Source organism: Lycium barbarum, chromosome 3, assembly GCF_019175385.1.
Source record: "Lycium barbarum isolate Lr01 chromosome 3, ASM1917538v2, whole genome shotgun sequence".
Classification (NCBI taxonomy): Eukaryota; Viridiplantae; Streptophyta; class Magnoliopsida; order Solanales; family Solanaceae; genus Lycium; species Lycium barbarum.
In genome coordinates, this window is record NC_083339.1 from 16,418,844 (window position 1) to 16,430,878 (window position 12,035).

The 12,035-nt window shown below is 38.8% G+C and overlaps 1 long non-coding RNA gene across 1 annotated transcript; it reads left to right on the forward strand.

Moving 5' to 3' along the window:
* The first annotated feature begins 360 nt into the window (after window positions 1-360).
* LOC132633770 (uncharacterized) lies at window positions 361-1,745 on the forward strand. The gene is made up of 2 exons (XR_009579798.1): window positions 361-551; window positions 1,465-1,745. It is a non-coding gene; the product is annotated as an uncharacterized LOC132633770 (long non-coding RNA).
* Window positions 1,746-12,035: the final 10,290 nt, after the last annotated feature.

Sequence of the window (12,035 nt, forward strand, 5' to 3'; positions counted from 1 at the left end):
GATGAATAGCATTGTTAGAATGTGAATTGTGGGTGCAAATCATGATTTGAAAATGAGGAATGTGTAAAGTGAGTGCCTCGGGTTTAGGGGCTGTTCTCGGCTAAATTGGAGAAAATTTTGGATTGTTGGAAATGTTGTATGAATTGCTTAGAATGTCTTTAAATATTGTTGGTATGGGTTCGGGTTAGTATATGAGCATATAAGCGTCGATTTTGGGCTTGAAGGTAAGTCGTCGAATTGAATTTATGAAAATTGATAAATGATGGCAAGAGAGCTATTATTGTTGAATTACCTTTCGGATTAATTATTAATGTTGTTAGGTTGGTTGTTGTGGTTGTTGTTGATTAATATGGCCGAGTTAAATTCTCGGGATGGCCTAATTACAGGGGAAGTGCTGCCGAATTTTTCTGTAGAATTTAATGATTAGCTGGAATGAATGGCTAAATGCCCTTATCTAATGTTTGGTGTTCGTTGGCGTATTGTAGACCTTGGGGAGCCCGAGGCGTAGATTGGATATTTACTTAAGATTGGCTATCTTGAGTGCGTTCGAGGTATGTAAGGCAACTTCCTTTCTTTTTGGCATGTCTTAGTTTTTATAGGCTAAATTAGAGCCTTAAGGAAACTTCCAAATCCGAAATCCGAGCATGTTATGATCCGTGTACGTTCTTTGGCACTCTTATGTATGATCTGATGAAATATGAACCTTTATGTATTTGAAAAATCGTTTTTCGAACTTTGCGCAAAAAGGTTTCACTTTAAGGAACTTCGAAATATCCGAATGCCATATCTTTCACATAAATGCTCGGATTGCTCCAATATATTTTTATAAAATTTTGCATTACGTATAACGAGTATGTTATTCATAAGCGGGCCCGACTTGGGTAAATACCCACCCGTGGGTCCCGCGACTTCCTTTTATGAAATTCGGGAGATTTTGAAAGAATTTGTTAAGACTACTATTCGATTTTCAAATATGATCGTTTTGCTTATGTTTGAATTTATGATATTGATTTTATGCATATGACTACTCACGATGCATTTTGTTATTCCCTTCGCCGAGTCTCGGGCCGGTTATGTTATCGTGCGCATTTTGATATACTCCGGAGTTATGCTGTGTTTATGGTTCACCGAGCTACTCGCAAAAGAGGGTCGGGTTCCATCTATATTTGGAGTTATGCTGTGTATGGAGTTATGTTGTGATGTGATATGAGACGGGGATACGGAGATTTGAAATCTTTCTGGTGTTATGCTGTGTTATGGCGCTATCGACAGGCGGGCGACCATATTCTTCTGTACCCTATGCATGATTTACATATTTGAAACTAAATAATTTGATAAGATTGAATTTGCACTTATGTTTGATACCCCCATTTCGTTCCGCCTCAGATTTGCTTTCTGTACATTCTGCTTTGCATACTCAGTACATATTTCGTACTGACCCCCTTTCTTCGGGTACAGACGCAGGTACAGACGCACAGTTCGGTGATCCCCCAGTTTAGGACATCCCCATCAGCTGTTTGGAGTGCTCTTCTCATTTCAGAGCATACACTTTTGGTATATACTTTTGTTCGTTATGTATGTATATATATTTGTTCCGGGTACGGCGGGGCCCTGTTCCGCCATATGATTCGTTTGGTCTGTTTAGAGGTCTGTAGACTTATTTGTGGGTGTGTGTGCCTACTTCTGTACAGTTGTGTCCATATGATCTCCTTCGTTATGGCAGCCTTGTCGGCATGCATTTTGTATATGTTTATGGCAGCCTTGTCGGCTTGCACATGTATATGTTGTTCTGTTGGCCCTGTGTGGCCTTTGTTGGTATTTGCTGTGTACAGGATTATTTTGGATAGTCCGAAAAACAAAGGAAACTCTGCCGAAATATTTCTGGAAATTGTCTAAATTTGAAATATAGCCTTGATGGCTTCTGCTATATACTTGAATGTGTTTGATAAAAATTTGAGATAGCATTTGATAGATGTGTTTGGGTGCCCAGATCGGGTACTAGTCACGGCCTACGGGGTTGGGTCGTGACAACTATTTTCTTGATTTTCAAATGATAGTTCATTTTGACTAATCTATTGAGTCTCAGATATGACTTAGTTTGCATATGGTTGCTCACTACTCTGCTCGTGCATGCCTCAATATATCTTTCGCCGAGTCTTCGGTCGGGTATGTATTCGTGTACAGTTTCACTACATTGTTCACCGAGTCCCTCACTAGAGGGCCGGGTACGGTATATGTATATGATGATATGATTATGGCACCGAGTGCCATGATGGGACGGGTATGGTATACGTTTACACGACTTTATTCACCGAGTCCCATAACGGGTCGGGTATGGTTTATGATAATGATATGCATGATTTTGCTTCGTAAGGCACAGGTACAGTGATTTCTCGATTACCATACTTGTCTCCTGGAATCTCTACTTCAGTTATGATCTTCCATATTGTATTTCATGCTTTATATATGTCACACACCGACGAGGAGTATGACAGGCTCCGACCCGTAAGCCGAAGTCACATGGCTTATCTGTACTTGGACATCACATACCATAACTCAAGAACGTCTGCTCGCGGAAAAAAAAGGAACCAACATTAAGGTATTCGATAAATCAACACACACACACACACACACACACACACACATATATATATATATATATATATATATATATATATATATATACACATGCGGACCGACAAGGTCGTTACAACATCAAGTATATCTGAAAGCCGACAAGGCAATTAAAACATGTCAAGAAGCCAAAACAAGGCCGACAAGGCCATACACAATATTTACATATCCCACAACGTCCATGAGCCTCTAGGAGTATACCTATGAACATATATTACACCAAAAGAAAAATACCAAAAGATAGCAAGCCCGGAGTAAAGGTACTTGCTAGCATCGCTGAAGCTGGGAAGTCCTACTGTGGTTGCTCTTCAACAAATCTATCAGGGCCTGCAGCACGAAATGCAGCGTCCCGTGCAAAGGGACGTCAGTACGGATAAAGGTACTCAGTATGTAAGGCAGGAGGGCAACAACATAATTAAAACAAAATGGGACATTAGTATAGGCAAAAGAAAAACCGAACATCTGAAAGTAGCACAAAATGCAATGCATGATAAAATCATTTGTATGCTCATATATATATATATATATATATATATATAATAAATAGTATCCATGCCCGGCCGTAAGGCTCGGTGTCATATATGTAAAATCATGCCCGGCCCTTAAGGCTCGGTGTTATCATCATTAGCCCGCGTCCGGGGAAATATCACAACATGCCCACTGCAGTGGTGTGCGCATCTACGTTCCATGCCCAGCCGACTATAGCGCGGCACGGTGTAGTAAAATAGTGCAATACATGTATAAATACGTATATAACAATATGGGGCTGGACTGGAAAAAAAACTGCGCAGAGTTCCGCTTTCCTTCCGCGATGCGTAAGGAAACCACAGAGTTCTGAGGGCTTCCGCTTTTCTTCCGCGATGCGGAAGAAAAGCGCAAATGCCTGAAGCTCTTTGCATAGAACTCTGTTTTCCTTCCGTAGCACTGTTCTGAGGCTGGTTTTGAATGAGAAATCAAGGGTCTGATTCTTGGCCTTTCGGGGTGACATAAGGTTGTTAACCCCCGAATAGTTTATGGAATTCATCTCGAGTCCGAAGGAATAATCGATGACGATGAGCGAAATAATGTCTTCAAACCAATCAAACAACAAGACCTTAAGATTGAAATTTCAAGCATAGGAATGAAGTGACATTTGTTATGGAACGCTCGTGTTTATGTACAAATTGGATTCGTGCCAAAGAAAGAGGGAAACGAACACCTTACATACCTTATCCGTCGAGCCACCACTTAAGAATTCCTTATATCGACGCGTGCCCTTCACTCGAGCCTATATATCGAGAACGATATCATTAATCACACCTTCATTATAAATCCATCAACTTATAAGTATTAATTGTGGAAGACTAATTTTGCATATTTCCATAAACTCATGAGCACCAATTTATGGAAGTCCAATTTGGGTTATAAAAATTTGGGCAGCATTTCCCCTATATCGTCGACTTCTTCCAAATACTCAAAACAACTTCCAAACAATACCAACAACATCAACAACAACATTCATAACATTCTACAAGACAAATATATGTATTTTTCACTCAATCTTCTTCAAACCTCAATCCATAAGCCAACAACATCAAAACAACAAACTACAACTCTTATTCTTGTAACTATTCCTTAATCAAAGTTAATAAGAAAAAGATTAAATGATTCGTACCTTATTTTTCACCAAGGTGGCAAGATCTTCAATACCCACTTGTTTCCAATCTAGCTTCAACACAAAACGATATGATACTCGCGACTATACGTTATCCGGACTTCGATTAGTACTTTGTAGCTTAGAATTTTGTTCAAATCTTCACTTCTATGTAATATTTAAGAGCCTTTTTGGAGCTGAAATTTCTGGAACATTTTAGAGTGTTTTTGGATGAAAAAAATGAGGGTTTGACCTTTTTATAGGGGCTGGCCGCATCACTGTAGCTACAGTAGTGTAGCAGTGTTGTTCTGCTTGTCGGCTCAGTTTGTAACGTCTATAATTCCCTACTCCGATATCCGATCGACGAGAGGTTTGTTGCATTATAAACTAGACTCGACGTACTTCATCTTAGAATTTTGAAACACCTTAAAACTCCTAATATTCATAGAGATATACCCCTCCAAAGTTGACTCAAAATCCTGTTTCAAATTTTTCGACACATTTAATTTCCTTGATTTGCTTGGTCCCCGAGTCTTCCCTAGATTATTATATGAACTCAAACCCGCGTAACCATGAGATGAATGCGCCACGTCTAGACTTAACCAACTAATTCCCAATAGATTTCACGTACACGACTACGAGGTGTAACAATATACTCAGTACATATCTCGTATTGACCCCCTTTCTTCAGGGGGATGCGTTTCATGCCCGCAGGTACAGATATCCAATTTGTCGATCCTCCAGCTTAGGACTTCTACTCAGCTGTCTTGGAGTGCTCCATTGTTTCGGAGCCTAGGCTTTTGGTTCAGGTCTTTGATGTATATATATATATATATATATATATGTTTATCCAGGGGTACGGAGGGGCCCTGTCCCGTCATATGTCACTGTTAATACTCTTAGAGGTCTGTAGACATATGTGCGGGTTGTGGATAAATTTGTTCAGTTGTGTCTATACGATATGCTATAGATATGCCCTTCTGTAATGGCAGCCTTGTCGGCTTGCGTATGGTGACGATATGTATTGGCAGCCTTGTCGGCTTACGTATCATGTTGATGTATTGTGGCAGCCTTTTCGGTTTGCGTATCATGTTGATGTATTGTGGCAGCCTTGTCGGCTTGCGTATCATATTATTTTATGATCAGTTGGGACTCCCCAGGAGACCGGTTATTTGGATATATGTATATGTGATGGTGTTATGAACCTTTGGAGTTCTTTTGCAAGTTTCCACAATGATTTTAGCTTCAATTTGACTATATATAACAGGTACGTATACGAGTGTCCAGGTCAGGCACTAGTCAAGGCCCACGGGGTTGGGTCGTGACATTAAGTGTCGTAGAGAGTCTGATAAACCGTGTATTGGGGTCACTTTTTTGTAACGCCCACACATATAAGCAATTGACCACCAAGACATATAGGATTGTCTCACTTCTTTCGTGCTCTAGATCATATAGTTAGAACGATGCTTTAAGGAATCCTTTTAACTCGTGCGCATTACGTATTTCAGGAAATGCCTGCAAAAGGAAAGTACACCAAAAAGACATCAACTACTAGCCAAAGAGCAACTGCTGAGAACTCTTGGACTCAGGAAGATCACACCGAGGCTTAGGGGCTTGCACCGGTTACAGTGCCCTCGACAGAAATCCCAGTTGTAGAAGGGCCTGCGGAGGTACGTCCTACAGTTATTTCGCAGCCCAGTGCTACTGACATGGATGTTAGGGGAGCTATCCAGCTGCTCATTCAAATTGCTGCTAACCAAGCTCAACATCTGCAAATAGCTCGTAGCCCAGGTGCTAGTGGAGGGACGAACAGTTCTAGGACCAAGAAATTCGTGAATATAAAGTCGCCAGTGTTCACAAGGTTTATTAAGTTGGAGGATCCATAAAACATCATCAATGGGCTTCAGAAAGTCTTTCTTGTCATGCATGCTACCGAGACAGAAGTAGCAAAGTTGGGAGCTTATCTCATATTTGCTATAAGATGTGGGAACAGCCCCTTGGGGAGGATGCATCTCCAGCAGCTTGGGATGAGTTTATAGATGCTTTCATTTACCACTTCCAACCGATTAAGGTCAGAGAGGCGAAGGCTTATGAATTTGAGAGACTCGGGCAGAATGGTATAAGTGTGAATGAGTACTATCTCAAGTTTGTTTCCTTGGCTAATTATGTTCAGTATATAGTCCCTAATATGAGGGCCTTAGGTAGTTTTTATTAGGCCTTATACCGTACTTACATGGTGATACGAATATTGCTGGTCAGAATGGGACGATGACTATCACCAAGATGGTCGCTTTTGTTCAGTGTAGTGAGGATAGAATGAAAGAAAAATAAGCTCTTCAGAAAGAGAAAGACAGAGAGTTTAATAAAAATAGCTAAATCTATAGGTAACTTCAGTCATGGGGGAGGTGGAGGCAAGAACTTTTGCAGGAACATATCATTAGGATTCGCTCCATCTGCAGCTAGTGCCCCTGCTCCAAAGTTCAGGAATGATTAGAAGAGACAAAATTTTAGGCTAGCATACTCTTATTCTCAGGATAATGTGGGTACCGGTAATATGGCTCAGTTCACTAATTCAATAGCTTCTCGAAATTCTGAAGCCTAGTCAGGGCATGGTACAGCTAAGTCTGGCAATGTAGGCGGAGGTCGGAACTACTTGTATGCTTTAGCTAGTCATCAGGAAAGGGTTTGGGGGTGATGACCCACCCTGTACTGCTTCTTCTTTAGGGCTTTGAAGTCATTTTCCCTTGAGTTATATTCCTATGATCATGGGACCCACAAAAGCCTTTTAGTTGACCAGGAAGAGGTTAATAAGACCTTAGAGGGATTTTGTTAAAATCGTGACACTAAAATATAGGATCCTTTTAGGTTTTGTTGGCTAAAGATTGGTCAGAATAGTCTACTTGAAGACTCTAAGTTAATTTGGTTCTAAAAATCAAGATGTCTCACCTTTAAGGATAGTAGGATTGATTTAATGAAAGGATGAGAGGGTCATGAGTGCAGGTATGCAAGTTGTGAACCACTTGGCAAAGGGAAGTCTTTTTAAAGATACCTTGGAGAGGAGATTGGGAAAGAACCAATCTTGGTTCAAAATATCATTCTCCCAAATAAAAGGTTGTCACGACCTGCCCTATAAATCTATGGGGCAATACTTGTCATATGTACACATTTGACCTTCATTTCCTATCATTTAATCAAGGATTGATTAAAGTGAATTATATCTTGTATAAAATAGCTGCTTTATCCTGAAAATGGACCTGTTATTATAGTTTTATCTAGTTCACTTAGTGTTCATACTTTTTGGAACTTGGGAAAGGGAACAGGGTGAAGCAAAAAACCTTAAATGAGTTTTTCCTTAGTCTCAAAAAATTGAGTAGGCTCAAGGACCTTACTTTTTATGTCCAATTTTGTAGACAACTTTAGTTCAGTAATTTTCTTCCTTGCACTATCCAGCTTTCAAATGAAATACTTATATTGATTACGAATGTTTGTATTCAATTTGATACTTGTTTGGATTGCGTGAAGCTGAGTATCCTTTTGTTGTTGGTTTGATAAATGATGAATGATTGCCTTGCTAAGATTAAGTGTTATATCCCGTGTTTTCACACGTTTGGAAAGACTTGAATTATATTGGATTCTTGAGATATAAGGTCAATTTGATATTTTGTTGAACATAGGAGTTATGCATGAAAGAATAGAGTCATGAAAGTGTGGGACAAGGCTAAGGGTAATTTTGGAATTTTGGAAATTAGTTTCGGGAATTGCAAAATACGATCCACACTTTGTTGGGCTTGTAAAATGTGAAGCAAAAATGAAGCCCAATTCCTAAGGGTGGCCGGCCATGCTAGGCCTTGGCCCAAGCCCATTTTTAGTTGGTCATGTGCTTGGTCATGTGACCAAGCACTTCAACTACATATATACAATTGAAGCCTTAGGATAAGCATAACAAAAAAAAACAAGAACAAGAAAGAAGAGCAAGGTGCTCTCGGGTTTGCCCTTCAAATTTAGCCCTCAAAAATCTTGTCCCAAAAATTCAAATCTTGTTGATTTCCTACTAATTCAAGGTTTCTTTGCATCTTGGTATAGTTGGTTTGGAGTGGGGAGCTCTAGAATCTCCAAGTTGAACACAAGTCCAAGTGAAGAAAACTTGAAGAAAAGGTAAGAATTTCTACCTTTTATTTGTGTTATGAAGTTTTGATTGTGTTGTAGTTTATGGAAATGTGTTGATTGTATGAAGAAATAGAAGTTTGCAAAGTGGGTGTGTGTGTGAGTGTGTGGCCGTGGGTATATACTACATATATAGCCTCTATGTGTTGAATTTATGTTATAATCTAGTCATGATTGTAATGAAATGCATATGGGAATTGAAAGTTGGATGAATTTAGTTGATGTTGCAAAATGAGCATATGGCCGTGTGGTGTAATGGTCTTGGAATAAATATGAATCAAGTTGTGTAATGTGTTGGAGTGTTGGTATTGTGATGTTTGTAATGTGAATTAAGCTAGAATGATATAAGTTTGTGTTGAATTGGAATGTGAACACTTATGTCGTTTTAGTATGATTTTCCGACATTAAGGAAACGAAGTGTTTGGTTGTGAATTATGATGTTCATTGATGAATTTGGAAGTTGGAAACTTGTTATGAAATTATATGCCAAAGATTTGATGTTTTGCATAAGTTATGCTTTTGGCGGAAAAGTGTATATCATGTATATCAAGTGTATATCCTAAGGGAAATGGTATGAGATGTCTTTAGATTTATATGGTGATGATCATGATGGTTGTTGAATATGAAATTATTGATCTTAGTTGAAAGTTGGGTTGAATTGAAGATTATGTCAACTTGTGAGAAAAATGATTAGTTGAAGGATATTTGTGTTTTTAATGTTCATTGTTGATATTGTTGTTGTCGTTTGGGTTGTTGTTGATGATTTATAGCCGAGTTGAATTCTCGGGGTGTCATATGTATAGGGGAAGTGCTGCCGAAATTTCGGTAGCCAAATATGCTTAAAGTTGAAATAATGGCATTAATAATTCACAATTGGTAAACTTGACCAATTGCAGTTTTTCGACGAAACGGGAAGTGAGATTGGAAAGGCTTAAGGAGCGTGAAAGGTATGTAAAGCAAAACCAATTCTTCCCTTGGCATGCCCTTAGTGTATTAGGGTCGGATCCGGGCCTCGAAGGACCTCTTGGCCCTCGGAATCCGCAAGACAAAATTTCAGTTTTTCCTTCAGTAGAATTGAACCTCTTTGATACGCTTTTTCTGAAATTATGCAAACTTGCTCTAAATTATTCAGAAAGTCATAGAATGTCTGTATAACCTCTTTAGGTGACACTATATGCTTAGAGGGCACAATTTGAGCCCGCCGCCTTATTTGTCCCGAGGCGGGCCCACTATTTACGGTTTTGCCCCTAATATGCTAAAGCTTCCTTTTTAAGCGATTTCTGAAAGAAATGTTTTAATTACCCTACTAATCGCTTAACGAATATTATTTTAAATATTTTATTAAATCTTATAAATTATTTGGACACTCGGAATGACTTCAGTAAAGTTATATTTCTGTAAATTATTATGATATCCGAATTGTATTAATTCTGATTCCGTCTGACTCCATTTGATCTGTTTGTCTTTGCTACGCCTCATCGAGTCTTTGAAAATACTTATGATATTTTTAAATTGCATTAGTCTCTCACTACTCCATTCGTGGATGTCCCAATGTTTCCCACACTGAGCCCGGGCCAGGATATGTTGTCAAGCGTAATTCTCTGCATTGTTCGCCGCGTCCCGATGTGAGGGGGCAGGTATACGCGTACATGGGTCTGTGGAGTATGATGTGCCATGTCCGCCTATTCTGATCTGATCTGTTATGGCCATTTTGATATGACATTATATGATACGGGGCCACGCCCCTTTTTCTGATTTCTCTGTATAGTGGCACCAGCGTCGGGAGGGTGGCCACATTCTGTCTGCCGAGTCCCGTGGCAGGGACCGGGTATGATATGATATGACATATGTTTCTGTACGCATTCTGTCTGTTTTGGAAATATGCATTTGACACTCTGGATTCTGTACACATTTTCTGTAACCATTATGATTTGATTCCTGTACTTTCTGCTTTGCATATTCAGTACATATTTCGTACTGACCCCCTTTCTTCGGGGGCTGCGTTTTCATGCCGCGCAGGTACAGACGACAGGTTTGCTGATCCACACGTTTAGGATCCCATTTCTGCTATTTTGGGGCGCTCTCTTCTACAGAGCCCATCTTTTGGTACAGTCTGTTACTGCTATCGGGATATGTACTTTGTTCAGGGTATGACGGGGCCCTGTCCCGTCTTATGATTATGTTATGTTCTGTAGAGGTCTGTGGATACATCTGTGTGGGTTTTGTACATATGTTTGGGATGTTTTGTTTTATGATAGCCTTATCGGCTTCTATGTGCCAAGTCTGCTCTTCGGCTAAATTCTGTAGCATCCACTAATGTTATTATTATATTATTATTCTGATAATATGCTAATTTGGGTATCGGGTACGTATAGGTGCCCAGCTAGGGCACTGGTCGCGGCCCACGGGGTTGGGTCGTGACATTAAGTCCATACTTGCCTTAGAATTAGTTTGAGAACCATATTTCCTAAAAAGGAAATTAATTAGGCGGTTAGTAGAATCAAATACTTAAGGGAAGCTTAGAAAGACTTGGAGTTGCTTGCAGCCCAGTTCAATACAATCAACTTAAGTTAATGACTGATATTAGATGACTCGAAAGGGGCATTAGTGAAAACTGCTTAAGTTACAAAGAAGTGTATACATAGGTCTTAATAAGAGGCGATCCAGTTAGATGTATGCAAGGTAAGTACACTAGATATACGTGTCAAAGTGTATTTTGAATGCTATACCATGTGTATATAGAAGTACATCAGACAATATATGAGTATATATCATGTCAAAATGGGATAGAAATCACCATAGGCTTTAATACTTAGTGTCTGAATGGCTTACGGTACGAACCTAAGTGTTCCAGCCCATCAGAATAAATATAACAAGGCCCATTTTAGACTTAAGCTAATATAAGAGATAAATCCGGACCTGGGTAGCAATTATTAAGGCATTTGTGTGATTGGGCTTTCCAGGCCCATTTCCTGGGTTTGTTTGGAGCTTTCGTAATCTGGTATCACTGTCTATCCACCAGTGTTTTAAAAGGCGGGGACGTAAGGCGGGGCGTTTTACATACGTCTCGACGAGGCGTAAGCCTTGAGGCACGGGGCGTAAGCCCCATGGGTATTTAATTTTTAGTATTTCTTAAAATAATATAATTACAATAAATATTTTTAAATAGGTAAAATTATATAAAAATTTAAAAGAAAACTATAAATGAATGAATATATATATATATATATATATATATATATATATATATATATATATATATATATATATATATATATATATATATATATATATATATATATATATATGGATGTATGTATGTATGTATGTATGTATATGTGTGTGTGTGTGTGAGCGCGCGCATCCTCACAAATAAATGATCAAAGCAATCCATTATACATCGCTTATAACTTGTAATTATATATAACATAATTTTACAAGTATAAACAATACAATGAAATAAAAGCTATTATGAAATGCAAAACAATTCTAACATTTTAACTTTCAAACACGGAAAAAAACACAGTTTCTTAAAACACTATTACTATCATACTATTTATTTTATCTCCCTATAAGCAAATAATCAATAAAATTTATCAATATT